This window comes from Dermacentor silvarum, chromosome 4 (genome assembly GCF_013339745.2).
Source record: "Dermacentor silvarum isolate Dsil-2018 chromosome 4, BIME_Dsil_1.4, whole genome shotgun sequence".
In the NCBI taxonomy this organism is placed as follows: Eukaryota; Metazoa; Arthropoda; class Arachnida; order Ixodida; family Ixodidae; genus Dermacentor; species Dermacentor silvarum.
In genome coordinates this window covers 84711729-84720762 of record NC_051157.2, presented here as the reverse complement: position 1 = coordinate 84720762, position 9034 = coordinate 84711729, and the positions used below count along the sequence as shown (strand labels likewise).

The window sequence follows — 9034 nt, the reverse complement described above, 5'->3', positions numbered from 1 at the left end:
CGAGGAATTCATTATGCCGCGTGCTCTCAGATTACAGTTTGATTATACTTATTGTGCGGCTTGTTGCGCACTACTCAATAAGCCCAGACTGAGGCACTCAGAAAGAGTGACAGGCAGGAAATGCAGAGGCACCTGCATGACATGACCGTCACTGTCTTTCTGGTATGCAAGCTGAATATAATTAAAGACAAAAGCCACGAACGATGTGTCAAAACGTCAAGAGGGAGTAAATGTGAGTTTTGTGCACGGGCCAAGCAATGAGCTGCTGGCGGGAATCGTACTTATGCCACGTATGCGCCGCAGATGTGTTTCGCCGTAACCCTCAATGCTTTATCTAGAACTTCTGACTGGAGTATGTGAGTACCCATCTTGTCTAATGGTGAAAAACAAGGTACGTGTATCAAGCAGATCTGAGAGTGCGACCGCTTTTGGCACGCTCTTTAGGCTCGAAAATGAATGTAAATAAGTTGAAACGATGCCAAGTTTCCCCTGAAGCTACCCCTGATTACTTAACAACCAAATGTGCAGACTTCTTTCAGCATGTGCCTACGAGTTGGACCTGTTCTTGTCTCATGCACTTGGGCCTCCTAATGAGACGACAACTTGTGTGCAGAAGGTCTAGCGAAATGCAATTTCTATATCATTCCTTAATTGAGGAAGAAAATAAATTACTCACCTACGAAGATCTAAGAGCAGCTTTTCCTCAATGAATAAATAGGGGCCGGGAGCTCCACGTATTTGTCGAAATCAATTCTTTATGGTTCTTTTTTTGCGTTAGCTATCTGCTGTGTCAGTATCTTTTAGTGATAGCACGCTAAAATATTGCACTCGGGACCCAGCATAACCATATGCTCGTATGCGGTCCGGCTTGATCAACGTTATGCCGAAACTACATAGGGCACTTTTTTGTAGGCTCTCTGTAGTACAGTGTGCCCGCCCCGACTAACGCAAATGGAGTAAGCCTACGTATGGTCCGTCACATGCAGCCCCAGGCTCTTTGTATTTGTCTAGACCAGGGGTCTCCAAACTACGGTATGTGGAGGCTGCCCGACCGGCCCCCGGCCCGTGGAGATCCATCCGATTACAGCCAGACCGTATACAGGAGGGCTGTTTTCTCCGCAAATCCTCCGCTGCGGATCCGCCTGCGAGCGGAGTTTCTCCACAAGATCTTGAGCTGTTGCACTTCTCCCTGTAACGCGGCTGCCATGCATTTACACACAACAATGCCACCTCGTCTGAAGCAGGGCCCACGAATCAGAAGCCTCATACGACGATCGTGTAAGATGTGCGTGACGCTCCGATTGGGCGGTCCCAGCCAACACGCCAGAAGATGCGCTGAAGCTTTCTCGACGTTGGCTAGGCGCGGGGCCCATGGAACCAGCTTCCGCTCGCGAAACTAATCACCTAAATAGCTGCATAATGTATAAAGCTCCTTTCTTCAGCCGACAGCATGGAGAAAATTTTCGTGCACAGCATGCGGTGTAAGATAACAGTGGAGGAAATATTTAAATAATTAAAGACTTTGTACGCGTACAGCTTGTAGTGAGGCAAACTAAGATCTCTCACAACTGGTGGAGGATAAAATATGTCCGGAGGTAAAAAAGGATTTGTAGGAGAAATAATAAACGCTACTGAAGTTGGCGGATACTAAAAAAAGCACAGCATGATTTTTCGCACTGCATGATTCATGAGCGGGCCCCCTGTGGGCATTTGCAATATTGCCCCGCGACTGGCGGCTCGAGCCAGTTTGCGTGTATTCGTGGTCATCTTTCACGCTCAGAAAAACACTTTTATGTAGCGCGTATTGAGCAACAGAAAGCTGTATGGGGAGTTTTTCATGTTGCTCTACAATTTTCTCATTGACGATTTTCATCTAACTATAATAATTGATAAGTTGAGTGATTAATGAATTGAGACTAATTATCCAATTAGGCGGAATGCAAAAAAAATACTGTGAGCATCTCCAAGCGGCGGTAAACAACATACCTTGGTTCTGTCTAGGTACGTGGCATTTGCATCTTTTTAAAGTTTGGCCCAAGTGAAACACCCAGTAAAAATACCGGAGCGTAGCGAGACACTAGCAAAACATTGGCTTTTTGTAAAAAATAGTGACGCTTCTCTGAGCACATCAACATCCTGTATATATATATATATATATATATATATATATATATATATATATACGCTTGGTATACATAGAATGACTCTGAACAAGGAAAAAAAAGAAGAAACTACCAGCGACCGGTAATTGTGGGCGAGCTCGTTTTCCAGCCCAAATGTTTAATATTATTTCAAGTGGATATACCCACGAAGACTTCATGGCAAAAGCGAAATATTAGTCCTAAAGTAGTTGTTTGAACCTCATTCTGGATGTTATGCCAGAAGGTCAACGCAACTAATTAAAATAATAAATTATTTGAAGAAAACACGTCGATTCACTGGAATAAAGTTTTAGTTAGTGCCCAGCAGAGTTACTTATCGCTTCGAATTTATTTTCACTAATTTTTATTTCATTCTTTATTGTTCAGCCTACAGCACCGCCTCTGTTCGCCAGTTTAAGCCTCGGGTCAACATATTGCGAACCCCTGCGGCTCTGTACAATCCTTAAGGCTATTAATGGTGGCTACTATCGCGATCGGTGGAAACTATATATGTGTACCTCCCCAACTACCTTACAGTTTAAACACTAATCGCAGACATATCTTGGCCGGGTACCTTGTGAACTTCTAGACTCTCTACTGGCAAACACACCACATACATCATTCTGCCCAACGGTATCCGGTCAACGTTGAGTCCTTACCATCTCACTTCACGCTTACAGGTAGGCCTTCGACGTCCCATTAGTGCCTCAGTAAATGTCGATGGAGGCTTTTCGCGTACTGTGTATTTCGTATGATATCGTAAAGACTGATATATCTAAAATAGTGTTAGGATTTTTACTAAACAAACAGCCTACAAGTGCTCGGCTTCAATATCGCAATCTCGACACTTGTACGTCCTAAAGTAAATTTAAAAGTTAGCAAAATTTTCGTCACAGGCTGCCAAAAACGTGACGATAATTATGATTCCAGGCTACTTCTGTCGATGATTACGACGATATCATTATTAAGATTGCAAAGCGTTATGGTATACTCGTTGTCCTTACTATGGTCCTATAGAAGGACGAGAGTGGAGACAGCGCATTAGATAATGTAATCGATGAGCATTGGCATGCTGTGTCTACGACTATATTAGCCTCACCAATTTGCAGAGGCGTGGACAGATAATGGCTGCTCGCTAATCACCCATTGCTATTATGGCTGCTCGTTATCCACGAAAGGAAAGCGCCGCACACTTTCACTTTGTCGTAGCTAATGCGACGAAGACCCAGCTCCGATAGCGTTGGGTTTCGAACTGTTCTTTTTATTTAATATCGCGTTGCACACGCTGCCCGGCCGGGAGCTAACTTCCTCTTCCTTCACGGGCGCTGCACGCGGAGCGAGTTTTTGCCTGCTGTCCGGGCCCCAGGCAAGGGGCGCTACAACTTCTTCCTCCGTTAATGGGTGTGGCGACGCTATTCGAGTGTATCTCCTCGGGCTAAGTGAACAGCGCCGCCGATCAAGTGTGACTGTCAGAGTCATCTCAGCGTCAGAGAAGCAGGATGTTCTGACAGAGCAAGCCACTTGACGGAAGCGCGGACAACGGACGGCTGGCCTTTTAACCACTTCTTCTTCTTCGCTTCAGGTTGGAACATTTTACAATTTCACAAATTAGTTCAACGGAAATCCGCAAGGGAGATGAGTTGCGAAAGGGAAAGTTTTCATAAGGTAGACGTTAAACATCTCCTTCATTTGTGCAATTTCAACTTGTCTCGTTCTTTTGATGTTTTGCGGCCGTCATTGGTGCATCTTTGTAGCACTGGTTGTGCTTTTATGTGCCGTTAATATTCCTTTAATATTGAATTATTATAATATTGTGTTTCACTTTCGTCGCCTTCTGCCCAGCCAGGTGTATCCGCAGCATTGAGCTTTGCCCATTTACTCTCGGTACCAACAAACCAACCGTATCCTGTGAAGCGGGAGCTTGTTTTAAGAAGCTGATAGAAGGATTTCAAGGTGGGCGTAATCTTGAAAAACGTTGAGTACCTAGGAAAAGTGTTGGAAGGTATAAATCTCTCAAGTTCAACGACAGTCAAAGAAGCAAGAAAGAAAATATGAATTGCTTCCCAAAGAAAGAAAGAAAGAAAGAAAGAAAGAAAGAAGAAGAAAGAAAGAAAGAAAGAAGAAAGAAAGAAGAAAGAAAGAAAGAAAGAAAGAAAGAAAGAAAGAAAGAAAGAAAGAAAGAAAGTGAGAAGAACACTGATTTAAAACTCCTAAGAACTAGTGGGAGGTTGTGAGGAAGCCCCTTGGGCATCAGCAATTTATAATAACAGATAGTAGGCACTTTTTGACGAACTTTAATATTGAAATCAATGGTTTGAAAAAGAAGGAAATCAATATTTATGAAGCGTACATGTATGTTCTGGTTTGAAGAAACCAATAGAACGATACAACAGTACTAGTCGGCTAAATATATGTGGTCAGGAAAAGGCATGAATTATTTGCTAAGGTAATCACACAGTTGAAGTAACGCTGCAGACGCTGCGTACTCCTTTTCAGAGCAAACGAACTTCGTCTTATAATGAAGGAGCTCATTAGCTCATTGGATGCACCAGGTTTTATCAATGAAAACCTCTGCTCTACAATTAAGGGGTTGCTATAGTAGACAATAGCGAAGAGGAATACCTATGAACTAAAGTTCATGTCAAGGCACAGAAGAATGCATCTCCGTACGGACGAGCATTTTAGGATAATCCAGGCCCGTAGTGAAGGCGACGTCGATATGCCTTGTTAAATAATCACGATAAGATTGCTTTATTTATAATCTATCATAGCTTCAAAGCCGATGGTGCAATGAAGCTGACTAGCTCATAGAAAGTTTTAACATTAAACAGTTTTTATCTGTATTTATTTCGGCATGCCGATCTCAAATAATCAAGACTTGCTTTGCGACAGAGATCTTGTGACGGTGGCTGCTATATTCAAAAGTTTTTACTTAAATGACGCTGTAGATTCTGCATTGCAGGAGAGAGAGAGAGAGAGAGACAGGAGGAAGGAAAACGAGGGAGGTTAACTAGACATTGTCCTGTTTGCTTCCCGACACGTGGGGAGAGGATGGGGTAGTGAAATAAAAGAGAGAAAAAGCACAAGTCTTGATGGCACTTTCACATACACGAAGTCCAGGTGAAGCATATCTATACTCCATCTCACAAGCTGTTTGCAGCACTGCCGAAGGTATAAGGTACGAGGCGTACAGAGGCAATATCATTGCGCAGCGGTATATATAGTTCCGGGCGTAACTGGCTGATTGTTGGCTACACTAGAGAGTTTTATTGCGATAGCAATTATATGGACACTCAAAAGCAGATTTCTGCCGTCGGCGTCGCCGTCGCCGTCGCCGTGAGGTTCCGTATGACGTCATTTGGAGATGAAATAGTCGCCGGTAAGTGGTTCTTGAGGGAAAGGGAAAGGTTGGCGCTATCTTCTGCAGCCCTTGAGGGAGCACGGCTCAGCGCGCCGAACGCCGTATGTGCGAGTGAAAGGGCGCGAGGGGCGCGTCTTTCACGGGGAGTGAACGCACGGCGGAGAACAAACGCGCGTTCTGCGCCGTGCTCGCTTAAGGGCTGCAGATGTAGGCGTCTCTTTTCTCCTTTACAATCACCATATATGTAGAGCAAACGCGCCTTCTTCCGACGCGCGAGAGGCCGTGGGGGAGGGGGAGGGAAGGGAGGCGACGTTTAGCTGCGGCACGCAGTGCCTATTTATATCAGAGGCTCCGGCAACAGTCACCAACGCCGCACGCATTTTGAGCGAACGCGGGCAAAACGCCGATGGCGTCGACAACAGTTCTGCGTGTTGCCGATGCTGCTGCATGTCCAAGTTTATACCGCTGATAAAGCTAATATCATTACTCCGTATAGCTCTCTACAAGTTTGCTATCGCAATTGATGCTTCGCCTTTCAGGTGAAACTGCGACAACTTTTTATTTTTGCTCGCTACATGATACGGTACAGCGATACGTGACATGTTAGGACGTTTACGCATGCACGTCGTATACCGAGAATTACTGTGGCAGATACCACCGGTAACCGTAATAGCCACCCCAACCGTGGCAGCATGGCAGCGCCCTTACAGCGCCGACCAGCCGCTTCGATCCCAATTCGCGCTTGTTACTGGCTCTCCGCTCTGTCAGCAAGAAACACGCGGCAAAATCCGTCATCGCTAAGTCTCACCTCAAGCTGGGGTCGAATCATTAGGCATGTTTTGTCCTAATTATTGAGATCGGATGTTTGTTTTCACGCTGCTAGGACTACAGACACGGCACCGAGCCGCAAAACTGTTTTGATTTCTAGTTAGCTGATGGCGCCACAACATTAGCATTAGTGATGCGTTGACGATGCCGAACGCTATAAAAGTCCAATTGTTCACTGTATCATTAATTTACTATGCCCGCTCTAGCATGGTACATGATGACGGTAGCGAGAAAACGCCATGTAGACGCCGAGCAGACACTGTGGCGCAGCTGAACATTTGTAAGGGCATTCGCCCCGTACTACGTGCTAAGGAGGATGCAAGGTAACTGCAGGTAAAGTATACGGGTAAAGCGAAGCCCTGCAGTCGCATGCATGTAAACGCAGCTAATGGTTACGGCGTCAAAACATTTTTTTTGCGTCAATCTACCAATCATGGAGCATGTAACAGGATGGCAAGCAGACGTTGAGCAGACGACGTGGCGCGGATGAGCACATCTCGAGGGGCATTCGGCCTTCCTATTGGCTAAGAATTCGTGTAGCTCCGACAGTCCTGCAACTAGCTTGTGAAATGGAGTAAATCGGCCACTCAAGTATGTCGCCTTCAGGTACTGTAGGAGAGCTCGAATGTCTTTCTGGGCTGATCAGTTGTGAGGCCGGCTTCCAAGACCTTTGCTTCTGTAAATGACCTATTGCCCATTCTATTCAAGGCACACTGGAGAGTCTGGCATTGTGTATTGAAGCGAGAAAAGTCGCACAAAAATTTGATTGGAGGTCTCTTCACACTTACACTTAGCGCACAAGTCTGCCATTCCAATATGACAGTTATGGGTGTTAGTGAAGGCTTCTCCTACCCACCGCCGATACAGCAGTGTTGCATGACGTCGTGGTAATTGCAGTTTCACTGATGGGTCGAGGCTGTATAATCGATGGTTACAGTTATGCGGAGCATGCCAGTAACTCAACGTGATGGTACGCACGATGATTGCGAAGCTCTTGTGCAGCGTCTACTCTCGATAAAGGTATAAGGAGTGTCGGTGTTCCAGCCTGGGCACGTCCGACAGCGTCATCGGCGAGGTGATTACCAACGATGTCATAATGTCCAGGCTCCCACTGAAAGATTATATCATGTCTGCGTTCAGAAACGCAATAGCAAATTTCGTTGATTCGGTCACCAGTTGGTCAGTAATTTCCACGCCCTAAACTTCGCACGCTTTCGACGGGCTGCTTTCGAGTAACAAAATATTGACCATTTGCTAGCTGGTTCTTTTTCAATGTATTCCGCAGCAGCGCGAAGACCGGTGAGTTTGGAACATGTAGATGTCGTAACGTGGGAAGTCTTAACCTTGATTATGATCGATCGAGATGGTGTAACAATGACTTCCGTCGAACTTTCCGACATCGAACCGTCTGTGTAAGAATGGAATCGGTTATTGTACAAACTATGAAAAAGCTTCAATGTGATCTGCTTGAAAGCCGCAGAGGTCAAGCTGGCCTTCTTCGCAATTCCACAGGAGGGTTTTTCAGGCACCACAGAGGAGATGGCGGCTTTATTTGCAGGTATCTCAATGACAAAGAGTGTTGGTTAGCCGAAATTGATCTGGAAAACGCTGCCTTAGGTCTTTTCTCAGGCAAGCGAGCGAGATACTGGTCAGAAACTCTGGATATATGGCGAACATGCGCTCGGAGTGCGTCGACAGCTATATAAGTTGTTATTGGGTGGTGTCTCGCGATGGCAATTGTCGCTACGACTGAAGCACACCGAGACATGTTCGAAGGCCTTGAGACTGAATGTTCTGTAGGACACGGATGTTGGTTTTGTTAACATTGGACAGCACTGGTGTGCTATATCGCAAGTATCCTAGGAAGAGTGTCTTGTATAGTCGAAGCATAGACGCAACCAATGTGCCCCACATTTTACAGGCGAGAAGCCTTAGTATACGGACGATAGAGGTAAGCATCTTCTTCAAGTATGAGATGTAGGGGCTCAATGAAAGGTCTCTGACAATAATACCGCCTAGGAACTGGTGAGATTTTGCATATGAAATTGGTGGTGAATAGAAACGGGGTACCAGGTCGTAGGCTTATGGGCAAAAGTGACTAAGGCGCATTTATCGGCGAAAATGCTGAGGCCTTGTGCATGCAGTTATGACGATGTCAGGGTCACTGCTTTTTGAAGCCGTGCACGCACCTGGGGACTTGCAACTGCCGGGGCCCAGATGCATATGTTCTCAACATTTACGGAAAGGTTGACTGTATGTGGTAGAGCCTCGGAAAGTCCAATGATTGTAATGTTGAACAAAGTGGGGCTGAGAACACCACCCTGTGGGACGCCGTGGCAAGTGTAATGGTCAGCGTTTCGGCCATCCGCACTTTGCACAAAGAAGGATCTCCTGAATAGATAGCTCCTGCATTGCAACTACTGCATTTCCTAGTCGCTTAAGACCGTTCATCTCCAAAACAACGCTGGTGTTGTAATTATACCGCTTATGAAATGAGGGTACTAGAGAAGGTTATATAGTAGGATATGGAGACGACAAAACGCCGCGTCGCCATGGGGGTCAGGCTTAATCATAATAGTTCACAAAACGATGCTCAGAGTCCTGTCACTTCAAATCACGAAGGAAAACATTAGTTGCTCGTCGGAAACACTTCTCGCCTTTTATTTCTAAGGTCTGCGCAAAGTCCACCTGCGCCAGACACAAC

At 45.7% G+C, this 9034-nt stretch overlaps 1 protein-coding gene across 2 annotated transcripts in view; it reads left to right on the top strand.

Moving 5' to 3' along the window:
• Positions 1-257: 257 nt before the first annotated feature.
• Positions 258-9034, top strand: part of LOC119450339 (fatty acyl-CoA reductase 1) — a 46637-nt gene continuing 37860 nt past the window's right edge. Inside the window, exon 1 of one of the 2 annotated variants that reach the window (XM_049665806.1) lies at positions 258-391. The gene's annotated coding sequence lies outside the window, so the exon portion shown is untranslated. The remainder of the gene's footprint in view (positions 392-9034) is intronic. The other variant, XM_049665805.1, reaches the window with a different exon arrangement.